Genomic DNA, 16160 nt, shown 5'->3' with positions numbered 1-16160 from the left:
TGTCTATTTGACATCAAATCCTGTTCCTCTGCCTCAAATATATCCTAGATTGGGGCACCTCGTACCTTTTATTTTGCTACCAATCTAGTCTGCCACCTGTCCCCCCGGGTCAAGGTTAAGGCAGTAGCCTGCTCCTGTTTGGAGTCCAGATACATGATAGCCAGAGGAATAATGGCAAGAAAAGGTCAGGTCCCAGCTGTCCCCTGAGCAAACCCCACCATGGCCGCTCACTCAGAAAGAGACCCTGACGTCAGTTCTCTGATGGACGAGGGTGGATGAGCAGCCCTGTTACCGCAGGCTCTTCACCTGTCTGCTCCTCCCCACTCTTCTAGTTGCACCAGCGTCCTGCGTGTCCTTGACCAGCACACCTGCTCCCACTTCAGGGAGCCGCCCCACCCGCTCCTGGCCCCTGCCACACTGTTTACCCCTTTATCTGCACGGGTCACTCGCACCTCCGTGGTGCTTCTCATTTCCTGTGGGAAATGTCATACTACCGAACATTTCCTGTCTCTGATCCCTGTAGTGTTTTAGCTGCTAACGTCATTCGGTGCCTACCATACATTTATTGTGTGACTATGTTTATTTTCTAACTCTTCCATCAAAATGGAAACCAATGAAGGGCAGGGAGTCTTATCTGTCTTATTAATCATGTTATTTTTAATCCCTAGAACAGAGCATAATTCATAGTACATATTAGTTTAATTGATACAGTAAACGACTAATGAATTATCTTGACCCGCCTAACTAGAATAGAGAACTATGATTCTCAGTGATTTGGGGGGTGGGGGGTGGCAATCGAAGTTACGAGTTTTGTCAACACTCGCTGCCTCAATGCGAGTGCAGCGGCAGCACAACTGTGGTCTGGGAGCCGTGGCCTGTCCGCACGGGAGGTTTTCTGGTCAAGGCCCAGCCAGTGCCTCACACCTACTGGGCGTTTAGCAAATTCTTGTTGACTGTAAGAGTTTAGGTGTTTGCACTTTTCATTACTTTTTATGATTTTGAAGCTTTATTTATATCTGGCTCACTCCACTTACATGCTTTTATCCAAGAAGGAGACAATAATTTAATTGCTATATGGCTTCCACTTCTAATTACATGTGTTTTTGTCTAAGGGGGGGAAATATAGACTTACATCACACGCCTTCTTCGTTCTCTGAAATGAAAGCCAGGAAACCAACATCAGGTTTTTCAAAGTGCTTTGTCCTGGGTCGAGCCCTCATGACTGATGTGGGGCTGGTGACTCCCCCCAGATCCTGGGTCAGCCGCTCCTGCCACAGGGGCCACATCTCCAGGTCGCCTTCTGCATCACAAGGGCTGACTGCTTTGTCAGAAATCTGTATTCCCCGGTAAAGATGTTTTATTTTCTGAGACTTTCGGAATGCCACGGCCTCTCGCTGCCCGGGCTGCTGTGAATGGATTGTCACACAGCTATCACGCACCAGAGCCAGGAGGCCAGGCCCCGATCGATGAGGACTGTCAGCATTTGTAAACCCCAAATGTGTCCCTGTGACAAGATAAGCACCGACGGGAGGCTCCATCCGAGTCAGAGGTGGCCAGATGTTAAAACCTGCCCTGGTCGCCGGTCGAAGGAAGGCTGAGGGCGTTAGCGCGAAGCACGTCTGTCTGCACTGCCCGGCGGGGGCGTGCCCTGGAGGGAGGGTGGTGTGGGTTCAGATCCCAGCCACACCTCTGGTTGCCATTAAATTGTCAGCCTGGGTCACGGCATCGTCCGGCTCTTCATCCCGACGAGGTGTGGGTGCCGCTGACCACACACTCTCCCAGGCAGAGACCAGACACGGCCGGGCCGCGGTGACAGCTGAGGGCGCGAGGTGCTGGACAGATCACCCGTGGGGGACGCACAGGCCTTTTTTCCTGCTGCGGTCAGCCCGGCCACAGACAGCCATCCTGTTGTGTGATTCATGAGCGTGGGGATCAAGCAGAGCTTCCCTGGCCCTGATATGTATTCTGCCCACCGTGCTCGCAAAATTGAAAGACCTTGTTTTAAAAGCCTCCGACATACTCACTGTTCAGCTAGTGCAGCAAGAGCAGCTTGCTATGGGGATGAGGTCGTTACGTAACTCGAACAACACGGATTTGTATTAAAAACCAGGGAAAGAACAAGAAGATTTTTAATAAATGCCGCCCCCCCCCCCCAATAAGTAACAAAATAGTAAGGTGTCACGGCCTCCCTCGGGAAAAATGCCTCGTTCTCCATTGTCCGTCACCTCGTTCCCTGCCGCCCCTCCAACAGGGGGTTAGATAAACCCTGAAAGTCACTCAAAGGTGAGCCTTTTTCTCCTTTATTAAAAGGAGTGCCTCTTCCAGACCCAGTCTGTTCCCAGGGACCATGAAATCCTGTGCCAGGGGCTCTCCTCAGACATGGAGGCAGGGAGACAGGCTGGCGCTCCCGAAGGGCCTCCTTGGTGGACGGATGTCCCCTCCCCGGGCATCGGCCCAGCTCACTGCGCGCATTTATTCATTTTTCCTAAACTGCAGCTGGTATTTGAGTCCCTTCAGGAAGGAGGAGACGCAGCCTATTGTGTCTGCGCTGTGCGCCGTGTGTGACCGAGGGAGCAGGTCTGTCTGGTAGCGAGGCCTGTGCCTGTGCCATGGTTTCCAAAGTGAGGCCAACGGAGCAGCCACAGTCAGGCAGCTCTGCCTTTGTGCGCCTGCCCTCTGCTCCCAGTGTCAACTCCAAGGTCGGACGCAGCAGCGGGAGCGCCAGGCTCCCGGCCTCTGTGCTTCCTTCAAAAGGCAGTAAATGCAATTTCCTTTTCCTGGTGAGGAATCTTTGGAAACCAGGAGCGAAGTAGCAGGTGATGGGAGGCAGATCGGTGCCATGGAGAGAGAATGTAGACGTGAACTTTCAGGTTTGTTTGGTAAATAAGTCAGGATCTGTGAGCTGTGCCAGCTCCTTAACCTCCCGGGAGTGCAGATGTGCGCACGGTGAGCTCCAATGAATAACAGCTCCCCGCGGCACAGGGGTCACCGCAGGCCGTGCTGTCTCCGGGTGCTGGGAGGCCGGGAGCTGAAACTCAGTGGCCACAGGAGCCACGGGAGCTGATTCTGGGTCGGAGGGCGGACAGGAAACTTGCTCTGGTCACTTTGGGGGGCAGCGGAGGCGCGTCCTCTACTGAGGTGCTCGTTTTATTCAGAAGAATTAGGAGACTCGGCGGGAGGTCAGGTGCTAGCTAAGCGCTCGGAGGCAGCTGGTTCCACCTTCTTTGGAAAACAAATAATGAGCTAATCTGTCCCCCAGTCGTGACAAATGGACCGCAGCTTCATCAGGTGGTAAACACTGCGCCTGGCAGAGGTGGGTGGGGGTACAGACGGGGAGTCAGCGAGAGCCCCCCCCCCCACACCCGGAGCCCCTGGAACGGAACTGACGCCCTGAGACACCTCTGAAAGGCCAGGGAGCACAGTTACTGGGGTGGGGGGAGGGGGCGGGGAAGTGTGAGGTGTCTCCCGATTGTCAGGGACACTGAGCAGGAGGCTGAGGCCGCGCAGGAGGGCAGGCGGCCATCGTGGCTCCCAGGGAGGCAGGCGGCCATCGTGGCTCCCAGGGAGGCAGGCGGCCATCGTGGCTCCCAGGGAGGCAGGCGGCCATCGTGGCTCCCAGGGAGGCAGGCGGCCATCGTGGCTCCCAGGGAGGCAGGCGGCCATCGTGGCTCCCAGGGAGGCAGGCGGCCATCGTGGCTCCCAGGGAGGCAGGCGGCCATCGTGGCTCCCAGGGAGGCAGGCGGCCATCGTGGCTCCCAGGGAGGCAGGCGGCCATCGTGGCTCCCAGGGGGGCAGGCGGCCATGTGGCTCCCAGGAGGGCAGGCGGCCATCATGGCTCCCAGGAGGACAGGGGAATTCGTATGATGCTCCGGCCCCTCAGGCCTCTTCACATTAGGGACCAAAAGTGACCTGTGATTAATTTAAGGAGGACATTCAGAGGTGTTCTTCCCCGTGCCAGGGTATGTCTGAGAAGGAAGAGAGGCGGTCACCTGTGACAGTTCCAGGGAGAGGAGCGTCCCTTCTTTGCTCACTGACTCCCCTGCCTTCAGTTGTTCATTCCTCCTCAGCAACTGACCCCCCCCACCCCCGTCCCACGGCCACGGGACCCCACACCCGCAGGTGATTGCCGTAGCCTTGCTCTACCTCGCTCACCTCTGATTTATTCTTTGTTTAATGTATTTTTATTGATTTCAGAGAGGAAGGGAGTGAGAGAGAGAAACATCAGTGATGACAGGGAATCACAGATCGGCTGCCTCCTGCACGCCCCACACTGGGGATCGAGCCCACAATCCGGGCCTGTGTCCTGACCAGGAATCGAACCGTGACCTCCTGGTTCATAGGTCAATGCTCAGCCACTGAGCCACACCACCAGGCTGATTCATTCTCATGCTAGAGTGATATTTGGGGGGGCAAGGAGACCCCTGATTTCTTAAAGCTGCTCAGACCCGCCATCGCTCTCCACTTCCATGAAGAATGTGCAGCCCAGCTCTTTCACTGGATGCTTAATGCCACCAGGCAGCTGGCCCCAGAGCACTGTCTGAACCTCGTTTCTCACCCCCTGCGTGGCCTCGGTTCATGGAAGTGGGGCTGTTCTTGTGTTAGTTCATTGTCTTGCACATCCGTGTCCTATCCTGTGCTGACGGCACCTCCCTGGGCTGCTGTTGCCTTGGTGGAGTCTAAGGAAAAGGTCTCTCCACACTGCTGTTCCTTCGGTTCCTCCCGCCCTCCACCTCACATCATCCGACCCATCCCTCAAAGCCTGGGTCCCGTCCACCTCGTGCCCCTCCCTAACCACCTCCTGCCCCCTGCTCTGCCCAGAGTGGAAGCAGCACCCCTTCCTCCACGTCCCCATAGCACTTCGTACATCGGAAGGAAGAGCGCATCGTTGCCTTGCGTTTTACCATCACACACGCTTGCCATCTCTCTTCTCTCGGTGAATGGGCTCTCTGTGGCCACGCTCTGTGCTGGTTTCTGTTGCGTTCCTCCTTCAGTTTGTTACATGTGATTCACACCAGTTAAAGACATGTTGGCTGTAAGCGTTCCCATCTCACTTCCCGTGATCTGATTTGCGAATATCCAAGGGTATGAAAGTGTGTGTTTCACTTTCAAGGAGCTCTCTGTGTGTAATTCTAAATTCTGACCTGAAACAGAAGTTGAGATGATGACATTAGAGAAGATTCTCACCCCCAAAACTGCTTCTTAAATGACTTAGCTGGCTTAATGGATTCACTTCATTTTAAGGCTCATTTAAATATAATCTTCCTCCCCTTAAATTATTTCAATCACAGTGAGCTTTGGCTGACCTGCTTTTGAACCAGTGGAGGAATCCTTCCCAGAGCCCTTGGTGATCACCGACTAGATAATAGTGCTATCGTGGTTATAAGCCACTTTAGGCCATTTTCCTCACAAAGGTCTACATTAATGAGGATCCTGATTATGTCACACATCATCTCTTAAGGTTTAAAAGCGTTTCCCAAAATAACACACCTCTTCCCCCCTCCACCCCAAATTCTGAACCAATCTATTAGGCATTTGGGATAACAGAATAGTACCTTTTTTCACTATTAAATCTAATAAATGGGGACAGTGGTTGATACCTGTAGACAAGTGGTATTGGAATGCCTGATGCAGACTGACCTACTTACCTGGCCACAGGAAGTGCTGGGCGTGGGCGGGCATACCCCCACCTGCTAGAGCTTGACCTCATCCACACAGAGCCCCTAGGGGGCCGACAAGAAGGGAGCCGACCTGTGTGGGCAGCATCTACGCTCAGAAGGGGGAGAGAAGTGACTGGCTGAGCCACCTCCTTCCTTTCCCAACTCATGGAACAGATGGAGTCCCCCCGGGTTGGCTGAGGCTGGAGAGAAGGACTGGGCGGCTAATGACCCCAGTGGTAGGGCAGAGGGCCGTCAACACATGAGCGTCAGGATCAGGGGCTGACCGTCCCTCTCACCCAACACTTGCTCCTGACATGGATATGGTAGAGTGAAAACAATCAAAGTGTTTTTGTAATTTTCTGAAAACAAGACCAACATTTGATTTTTCTACCTCACAATTACTGGTTGTGTGGCTTTACCAGTCAACAAACCTCTTGAAATCATAAATGCATCAAGTGTAAAATGAGAATAAAAGAACCGCAGTAGGAATGAGAAGAGACAGTATTGATGAAAGCACTCTTTGAGCTATAGAATCTGTATAAAAACACCAGTAACAGTTAATATGAAATTCACGCCAATTTTATGTCAATTTTGTGTAGCAATTTATATCATGTGCACATGCATAAACACTCGTGATATATCAAAAAATAAATGTTTTTCCCCCAAATATCTATTCAATGATATAACCATACCCTTGTAATCTATGAGTCTCAATCTTTAATACAGGGGCACACACACTCACACACATACACAGTCACATTGTGAAAAAGACAAAGCTATGGAGACAATAAAAAGATCAGTGGCTTCCATGGGTTGCGGTGGGGTGAGGGTGGATGAAGATGGTTTTTTAAAGCAGGGGACATATGCATGATGCCATAATAATGGAAATATTGAATCACATTTTATCCAAATCCATGGCATGTACACACCCAAAGTGAACCGTAAGCACTCCATGCGTTAGGGTGATGATGACATGTCAACGTATGTTCACCGGATGTAGCAAATGCACCACCTGGTGAGCGATGCTAATCATGGGGGAGGGGCTGGGCACACGTGGGTAGAGAAAATGCATGGGGAATAGCTGCACCGTCCTCTCTGTTTTGCTGTGAACCAAAACGGCTCTAAAAAAAGTCGTCTTATTTTTAAAAATCAGTTCATGCAATTCCCGTCACTAGGAGCATCACAGAAAATTCTCAGCAGGTGCACAAAGGCTACTTGATAAACCAGCACCCACATATGATTGAGAAAACGAACCTTTCAGCACCGGGTACTGGAGGGGGCCTCCTCCCCCTGCTGAAGGGCGTCTGCCAAAACGGAACCAACAAGACGAGACTCCAGGTGATTCCCATGCCCTCAGCGCCACACGGCTGGCAGGTGCTCACGTGGAGGTTCGGAGCAGCTCAGTCTGTCCCCTATTTTGGGCTCTGTGTTCAGCTCACTTCGTGAGGTTTTTGTTTTTATTTTTCTGTTTGACCTGGGCCATGGCCTGAATTCTACCCTTTAGAAGTCATCTGTGGAAGTTCTACCCTCGGTCTCTCAGAACGTGATGGTGTTTGGAGACAGAGTCTTGAAGGAGGCATTTAAGTTAAAATGAGGTCACCGGGTTACCAATGAGGTCACCGGGTTACCACTGGTGTCTCCACAAGAAGAGGCGATTGAGCACAGATGCCTACAGAGGAGAGACAGCATGAAGTCACAGAGAGGAGAGGGGCCTCAGAGGGAGCCCACTCTGCCTACACCTCGGTCTTGGACTTCTGGTCTCCAGACTGTGAGAAAACAAATGTCTGTGTTTAAGCCACCAGTCTGTGGTGCTTTGTTATGTCGGCTTTTACAAATGACTGCACCCTAGCATCAGTGAAACGCAACACGAATTGAAGTGGTTGCCAGGGAGAAGGGGGTTGAGTGAAAACGGTGAAAGGATTAAGAAGCACAGATTGGTAGGTACAGAATAGTCACGGGATGTACAGCACAGCACAGGGAATCCAGTCAACAATACTGCAATAGCTAGGTCTGGTGGCAGGTGGGTACCAGGGATATTGGGGGAACACTTTGTAAAGCACATGACTGTCTAACTAGGCTGGACCCCTGAAACGAATACAAAATAATAGTGAATGTAAAAAATCCTCATTCAATAAGTGTAACTATATTGTGTTTTCCTGTTTCTGTGATTGTTCATCGTATCCCCAAATGGCCCTGAAGGGAAAGGATGCCCTCAATTCCAGACAAACCAGGCCTTGGGCTGAGGCACTGTTTTCAGTGTCACTGTTCACGTCAAGATATGACCGTGATTTGAAGTGTGTCCCTAGAACACCCAAGCCTTTGAAGAATTCTGTGACCTCCTAGTCCACCTTTTCAGAGCTTCCTGGTGACTAGTGTAGTATTCGGCACACAGTGCACAGTCAGTAACACGCATTCTCTCGTGTCCCTTCAACACTAAAGAGACGTTCTTGGCCAGTCTCCGGTCTGTCCCTGGCCATGGGAAGTGACCAGCGATTTGCCTGAGATTCAGCCACACTGCGGAAGCAAGCATCGTTTCACTGCCGCTCCCAGGCTGACAACTTACCAGGGAGCTTTTGTCAGAAAAAATCTCAAAGCTTGGCGGTCTAGCCAACAAGCCTTGATTTAGCTCGCAGGCCTGGGTTGGACTCCGGAGAGTGGCAGGTTCTGCAGCCAGGGCTGAACTTGCTCAGGAATCTAAGGTCAAGTGCAAGGCCCGTGTGTGCTGGCTGGGAGAGGTCACCTTCTCCTGGGACAACTGACCTCCAGTCCTCCACAGGCCAGCGAGCCGGGTTCAGGTGGCGGAGGTGGGTTTCCAAGAGAGGAGGTGAGAGGTGCGAGCCCCTGGGCAGGGACCCCAGGAGCAGGGCAAGCAGACCAGCTGTGAGGGTGGGCACACCCCTGGCTTCCTGGGCGGGGGGGGCACACCCAGGCCACAGCTCCCGGGGTGCCGGGGCCGCTGTGTTGCCGCCCACCGCAGAGTAGAGCTGTCTCCGCGGAGCTGCAAGAACAGCTCGTCACTACCTTTTTTATGTAGAAAAGTGAATGAAATTTTGTTTTCGAAATGAAATGGTTGCTCACATTCCACATGGCCGCCATGCGCCTTTCTGGCAGTCACTCAGCCCAGAGCCTGGCATCGCCCCTCCTGTTGCTCAGATGACCCGTCTGTTTCCAGCCTCTTGAGTGAATCATCGCCTCAGCTCCTGGTGATGGCCCGCCGGACACGGCGCTGAGGGTGGCAGATGAGCTCATTTAAAGCGGTCTCGGTGGCGGCTGCTGGGCGGCCCTAACAGGCCAGCAGCGTGTCCAGCTCCTGCCAGAGGGACACCTGCTCTGTCCCCTTCTGGATGAGCTGATAACCATTTAGGCACTTTGTCAGCCTCTCGGCCTCACAAAACAGACTCTATTTAAATTGCAGATTTCCCCTGGATGGGGCAGCGGAAGCTCGTTAACAAATATCTCCATCGAGCCCTGGCGTGTGCTCTCTCTGATGGATGCAGTTGACTTTCGGCACATTGGTTAGAGCCAGAATTCAGTTGCTTATTTTTCCCTCTTCCTCCTTTGCTCGTGGCAAAATATTATGCTCAGAAAGCAGCGAGAATAACGACTCCTTAGCCACTTGCTAATGACCGGTCCCTCCGCCTTCTATTTGAGGGAAATTGCCCGGTGAGGCAGGTACTGCACAGGAATGGCCTCCAGCAGGCCCCCCGCGAGCCGGGCCCACACGGCGATGCTGATTTATACCCCAGGATGGCACACTCCGGTCCAGAACGGGGCCACGGAGCCGTGGACGGCAGCCTGGCAGGGCTGCGATCGTTAGCAGCCGAGACAGCAGAAAGGGCGAGTGGGGGTAATTAGTAACTGAAGTACAGAAACGGGGGGGAACCCATTAAGCAAAGCAAAATTAAACAGCCATGACAATGGCTGCATTTTTCATGTGTCTTAACTGCACCGCTGGCTGCCCTCCATCTCCCTGCATACTTAGTACTTGTTTAAAATATGTAGGAGCCTCAGTGTGGCAGCCCAGTGAGGGGATGAGACAAGCATCAAATGACCGCTCACCCCCCATTGTGCTTCTGCTGCAGAATCGCCAAGGTGATGCTGACACTAGCTGTCCTGATAAAGCTTGGGGCTCAAAAAATAAAAAATAAAAATAAAAGGACGAAAGCAAAACATAAATAAAATGTTGTGAGGCATCTATATATATAAAAGCCAAGCAACTGGAATGACTGGAACGACCGGTCACTATGACACACACTGCAGTGGCCAACCAGCCCAGTCGGGCTGCAGCCCCTCCCCCCAGGCAGCCCCACCCTCAAGCACCCCCCCTTGTCCCCTCCCTTCTGCTGGCCTGGCCTGATCAGCCCCCATCAGGGTGGGCCAGCTGGACCCCAACTGTGCATGAATTCGTGCACCGGGCCCCTAGTTTTTATATAAAAAAAATTAAGTAATTATGAGAACCTTATACCAAAATTTCCATGACAATTTATGTTTGAATAACACTGGGCAGTATTCAACAGCCTCATGCATATTGTCTACCTCTATCCTCACAACAACCATGTGACATAAGATAGTTTTTATTTCATTGATGAAAGAGAGAGATCAATTTGCTGTTCCATTTATCTATGCTTTCACGGGTTGATTCTTGTATGTGCCCTGACTGAGTATTGAACCCACAACTTTACTGAATTGGGACAATGTTCTAACCAACTGAGCTACCTGGCCAGGGCTGGGATAAGCTAGTTTTAAACTTTTATTTTAGCGAAAAGTAACTAAGACCAGATAGGCTGGTGACTTGCTGCCATTTCAGGATGGAAATGTGCAAGGTGCACAGTGGCAAGGACACAGACTGGACACATTCTACTGGCATTCAACTTGGGGATTTGCCACGTATAAGCTGTGTGAGTTATATATCACCTTATGCCTTGGTTTCTAACAGCTCCTCACTTACTAGGCTGTTCTGAGCACTTAAACATTCAGAGATTTCACATAAAGCATTCAGCTGTCTTTTAAAAAATTTTATATGCATAGGTCTTTTCTTTAATTTTATTTTATATTCTTATTGATTTCAGAGAGGAAGGGAGAAGGAGAGAGAAATAGAAACATCAATGATGAGAGAGAATCATTGATTGGCTGCCTCTTGCACACCCCCTACTGGGGATGGAACCCGCAACCTGGGCATGTGCCCTTGACTGGAATTGAACCTGGGACCCTTCAGCCCACAGGCTGATGCTCTATCCACTGAGCCAAACCGGCTCGGGCAAGCATGCAGCTGTCTTGCTTTGCTTAAAACCCCGAGGAGTTAGCCACACAAAGCCACGTTCTACTTGAACTGAACTGCAGCATCCCACCCCGCAAACTTTCGCAAGGACGTGTGTTGTCCACTCTGACCTACCCCACCGTGCTGTGTCTTCTGGCCCAATTCTCCCATATTGATGGTATCTGCGTGGCCCCCTGTGACAATTTAAATGTATAGCTTATTCTCTAGAAAGTGAAATGTGCAGGAACGCCACTTTAATGTGGAAATCGAGTGAAAAGAGCAAACGATGGTGAGGCTCAGACCAGGGTCTTCAGGAAGAACCAAGGCCATGGGCCTTGCACTTCATCCGTAGACTTCAAAGGTGTCCTCTGCCTGACTTCCCTCGGAACAGATTTGTTCCCTAATGTCTGACCTACTTTCACCATGTTTCTCATCAGTGCTGCTCCTGGCAATTGCAGTGACAGGAAACAATGTTTTAGAAATAGAATCATTGTGGAACTTGCAACTACATGTGCTCTTGGCCCCTGAGGGTTCCTTCCCAGGCACCAGACAGTGGCCAGTGACATCTGTTATCAGCCTCTGACCTGCTCCTCCATATGGTAAAGAACTTAAAACTATTCTTGGTCCAGATCAGGCTCTCCAATGTCAAAGCATGTTCCTGATTCATAAATATAAACTTCTTACAAACCCCAGCCAATTGCTAATTTTATCTCTGCTTAAAAAGCAAAACAAAATGAAGCAAGGCTTTAAAGGAAATTAGGTATCTGATAGATAATCAGTGTGATGACGATGTGTGGAAGGCAGAAATGATTTCGGTAGAGGCCCTGGCTCTCTGTTTCCTTCTGCCCCTGTGTTACCTGCACAGACATCCTCTGAATGCCTCGCAGGTGAGCCTTCTGTGGGCAGAGGAACTCACTCGCCGGTACTCATGAGACAGTCTGTCACACTTCCTTCTGACTCAAGAGAAGAACTTTCCAGTAACCCAATGTTCTGATGACCCACTGGACAACCGTTCACCTGGACATGGCAGTTTCACCTACACTTGGCTTTTTCAGAATTAATTCATTAGTGACGCATCTCTGAGAGCATTCTGGCTTCTGTGAGCCACAGAGGGGGCTAGCCACGCCCCTCGTCACCAAGAGTCTCCCTAAATTCTTCCCTCTCCCCTCAGCACATGGCTGAGCTCTACACGTTCACGGCTGAGTCTCTAAGACCATAACTGTATTTACGCCCAACACTCCAGGCCCTGGCTCAGAATCTTCTCTCTTGCATAGATGGTGTGGGCCAACCCCTCTCTCTGCTCCAAATGTCTTTGCTGTCCAATCCATCGGTCTTGTCTGCCAGAGCTGCCGCCCGGAAGCATAGACAATAATCACTACGGAAAACCTTCCATGGCTTCTGGTCCCTTTGATGTAAAACCACGTCTTCGAATGATAGCCGAGTGTCCTCAGACATGGCCCTATTCTATCTGCCCACCTTCACTTTCTCTTTCTTCCCTTGATTTGTCATATAACAGATGTCAACTAGACTTATTGATCATTTCAGACTACATACAAATATCAAGGCATTATATTGTAAGGCCAAAACTAATATGCTCTATGTCCATTATATCTCCATTAAAAACTATTGCCCATGCACTATGTGCCAGGCACTATTTAGATATTTGGGGTAAATTAGCGAATAAGACAGAGAAAAATTCCTTTCCTTATGGAGTTTCTAGGCAGTGAAGGATGTCTGCCAGCCACCTGTTTTGTAAATGAATCTTACCGGAACACAGCCCGTCCCTGATTTTTGTGTTGCTTGGGCTGCTTCCCGTTACAACTGCAGGGTTCAGTAGTTGCAATGGAGGCCACCTGCTCTGCAGAGTCTAAGAGACTTGCCACCAGGCCCTTCAGGATCGCTCCCTGACCCTGACCTCTCAGATGCAGGCAGGCTGCGCGATGCCCACAGTGCCTGGTCTCTGCTCATGAAACCCCATCACTCCGGACCCCCACTTGCCCCGCTGCGTGATAAAGCCGGATGCTTCTCACAGGGCCCATTTCAGAGTGTGTCTTCCTCAATAAGCCATGCTGGGTCTCCAATTCTGAGGTGCCTTCTTTCTCTTTGTTCCAATCCCACCCTGCTTTGCCATCTCTCTCCTTCCCATCATCTTATGAAATCCAAAATTATTTGCCTGTCGTCTCCCTCCTAGATGCGGGGTTCAGGGGTCACAGACACCCCACTCATTTAACTGTATCTGCCACCTCTAGCAGGCATGGGCTTAACCTGCAGAATCCGAGAGCCGCGCTTCCCCAGGAGAGCCTGGTGTTTCCATGCGTGGAAAAGCTGCTGCTGCTCTGTCTCCTTGTTATTTGCGCCCTCCATTCCCGGGGCCGGAAATTGCACCTAAACATGACTGTGGCCTGTAGTGCAAACGCCCCCATGAAAGTGTAGGCAAAGCAAACCCCAAAGATGTCATTGAGTTCTTTTCTAGAAAAATAAGGGACATTTGAAAGCAATTAACTCAGCTTTGCAAATGGCATTCAGATAATGTTTGACTCACAAAGGCCGTGTGAGCCATCAAGATACACAGGCTTTTTCCAGGTTTGGAGCTCGGGCCCTGCCCCCTGCAGCCATTGCCACCCTCACCTCTCCCGTGGCTGAGTTGTGAGAACACACCTGTCTGCAGCAGCTCCCCCGAGTCCCACGGAGGCAGGGTCCCCGCCACCCTGGACATCCTGCCACAGGCTTTTCCGTGTTTCCTGGAACGCTTGTAAGGTTCTACAGACAATTGCACTGACTCTGCATTGATCCAAATTGCCTCTTCAAACAGCTGAAACAACCCAACCACGCCAGCAGCTCATAATGTTGGCCCCAGAGACATAGATTTCCATGAAAATGAATCAAACAAGTAACACAATCAAGAAGCCGAATGGCCTGTTTGGTACCGTTTCCAAGCGACTCGATTCTGGAACTGGAACTCAGTGACGTGGGCGGGGTCTCATTGGCAGCAGTCATTCCTTTAAAATATGTTCTCAGCTCGTTGTCTCTTACACACAGACATACCCTGTCCGTATAAAAGCGAAGGCGCTCCTCACAGAATTTTAACTTCCAACTTGTATCATTCACCAGATTTCCCCCAAATATGGCAGAAGGAAGTAGATCTGATCTAATGACTCCCTCCCAGCTATGGCTTCCGCGCCTCACAGGGCGCGCGCTACGCAACCTACACAACCACAAGTGCAGCTCTTGTCCTCACGGGCAGCTGTTTGGCCAACGTCATTGTTTTCCTATTTCTATTTGACTGAGTCTCTTAGTCACTTAGCGATGCTGCTGCTGTTCTTTCATTCTTATATCCGAATCTAACTGAAGCTCGGGACTGTCAGGCTTTCTCCTCCTCACTGGCCCTGTTATGAGTTGAACGGTGTCCCTTCCCCCAAAAGATATGTCAGTGTCCTAGCCCCCAGGATGTTGGAATGCGACCTAATTTGGAAATAAGGTCATTGCAGCTGTAATTCGCTAAGTTGAGGTCAAGCACTGGGGTGAGACCTTAGGACAATATGATCGTTGTTCTCATACACAGACAGTCATGCAAAGAGACAGACACAGGAGCGGTACCATGTGACAAGGGAGTGAGACATCTGCCAGCCAAAGAGGGAATGATGGCCAGGGAACCACCAGAAGCCAGGAGAGGCGGGGAAGGGTTCCCCCAGAGTTGTCAGGAGCATTGCGGCCCTACCACAGCCTTGATTTCAGATTTCTAGTCTTTGGAGAAGAGCCGTCGTCTTGCCATGCTCTTGGCTGTAAGGAGTGGCTCTTGGTGCTGAGCAGGAAGATGGGCCGAGGCCCAGGGGCCTCACCCAGGGACCGCACCCCTACCTGGCAGGAGGGGAGGGTTGGGAAGATGACAGTGTGTCTGCTGGTCGTCAGGGAGCCTGAGGAGCCCTGCAGGCAGGCGGTAGTGATGGCCAGAGGACTAACACTTCTAGACAGCGCTCGGTGCTTCACAAGAAAATGCATCTTGCCCCAAGTGCCAATTCATCCCAGCTACGCATCGCTATTTCCCCACCCATCCCTCTCTGCCTCTGCCTCTCAGGCCTCACCTGGGCCAAACCACATCGGAAGACGCATTGCGCTGACTTGCTTCACTCAACAAGCCTGAGGAATAGACGGAGCCAAACTTGGCAGGACAAATGGTAGCTCAGAGGGATTTCCGGGTGAATGGGTTTAAGAAAATTGTAATTTCCTGGCAGTCAACAAGACCTTCGTTGTTTCTGAAGCTTGTGTTACATCTTCGAGGAGAGAGAGAAGCCTTTTAATGTCATTCTATGCAATTTTCTATATGTATAGATCACAGTCACACACTGTAAGCCATTCACCTGTGGCCTACAGCAGCGAAGCTACCCCGAACACATGCTTTATAACAGTGGTTCTCAACCTTCCTAATGCCGCGATCCTTTAATACAGTTCCTCATGTTGTGGTGACCCCCAATTTCATTGTTACAAATTTAATTACATAATTAAAGCATAGTGATTCATCACAAAAACAATATGTAATTATATATGTGTTTTCCGATGGTTTTGGGCGACCCCTGTGAAAGGGTCATTCAACCCCCAAAGGGGTCACGACCCACAGGTTGAGAAGCGCTGCTTTATAACGTTCGCTTTGCCGGACACTAACTTCCTGCAGTCAGCTTTCCCGCTTCTTCTTGAAGGTGCAGATTCTTCTGCTGTTGCTCTTCCAACCGACAAGGCTGGCACGCACATACACCGTGTCTATGAAGCCGGGATTAGCCGATAAGGCAGCAGAGACTAATGCTACCGGGCGGCATGGACATCTATGATGATGACGTTGCCTATTATAAACATTTTCTTTAGGATCATACGATTGTCCCCATCTTCAAACAGATGAACAAAGAGCACACATTCAAAGGCAAACATGAAAAATATGTTTTTGCTCCCAGAGCACAAAATTGCTCTAGACGGTTAAACCTCCCATCAATTTGCAATATTGTAAAGACTTCGTCCTCTCCTCTCCTCTCCGCGAGGACGCACGCGTGTTTCTTTTTCAATAAATCCAACGCACTTGGAAAAACACCCAGATGGTGAAATTTCTTTAGGGAAGTGCATTTATCTGTGATAATGTTCCCAGCTGCCAGAAAATGGATTCTCCATTGTGGCCACCACCTGATTTCATGCCATAAAACTGGAACAAAAAATAGAGATGCAAAGAATAAAAAAATGAAAAAGGTTACAGGAAAACCAAG

Source organism: Myotis davidii, unplaced genomic scaffold (genome assembly GCF_000327345.1).
Source record: "Myotis davidii unplaced genomic scaffold, ASM32734v1 scaffold592, whole genome shotgun sequence".
Taxonomy (NCBI): Eukaryota; Metazoa; Chordata; class Mammalia; order Chiroptera; family Vespertilionidae; genus Myotis; species Myotis davidii.
The sequence above is the reverse complement of the archived record's forward strand: the minus strand, read 5'-3'. Positions refer to the sequence as shown.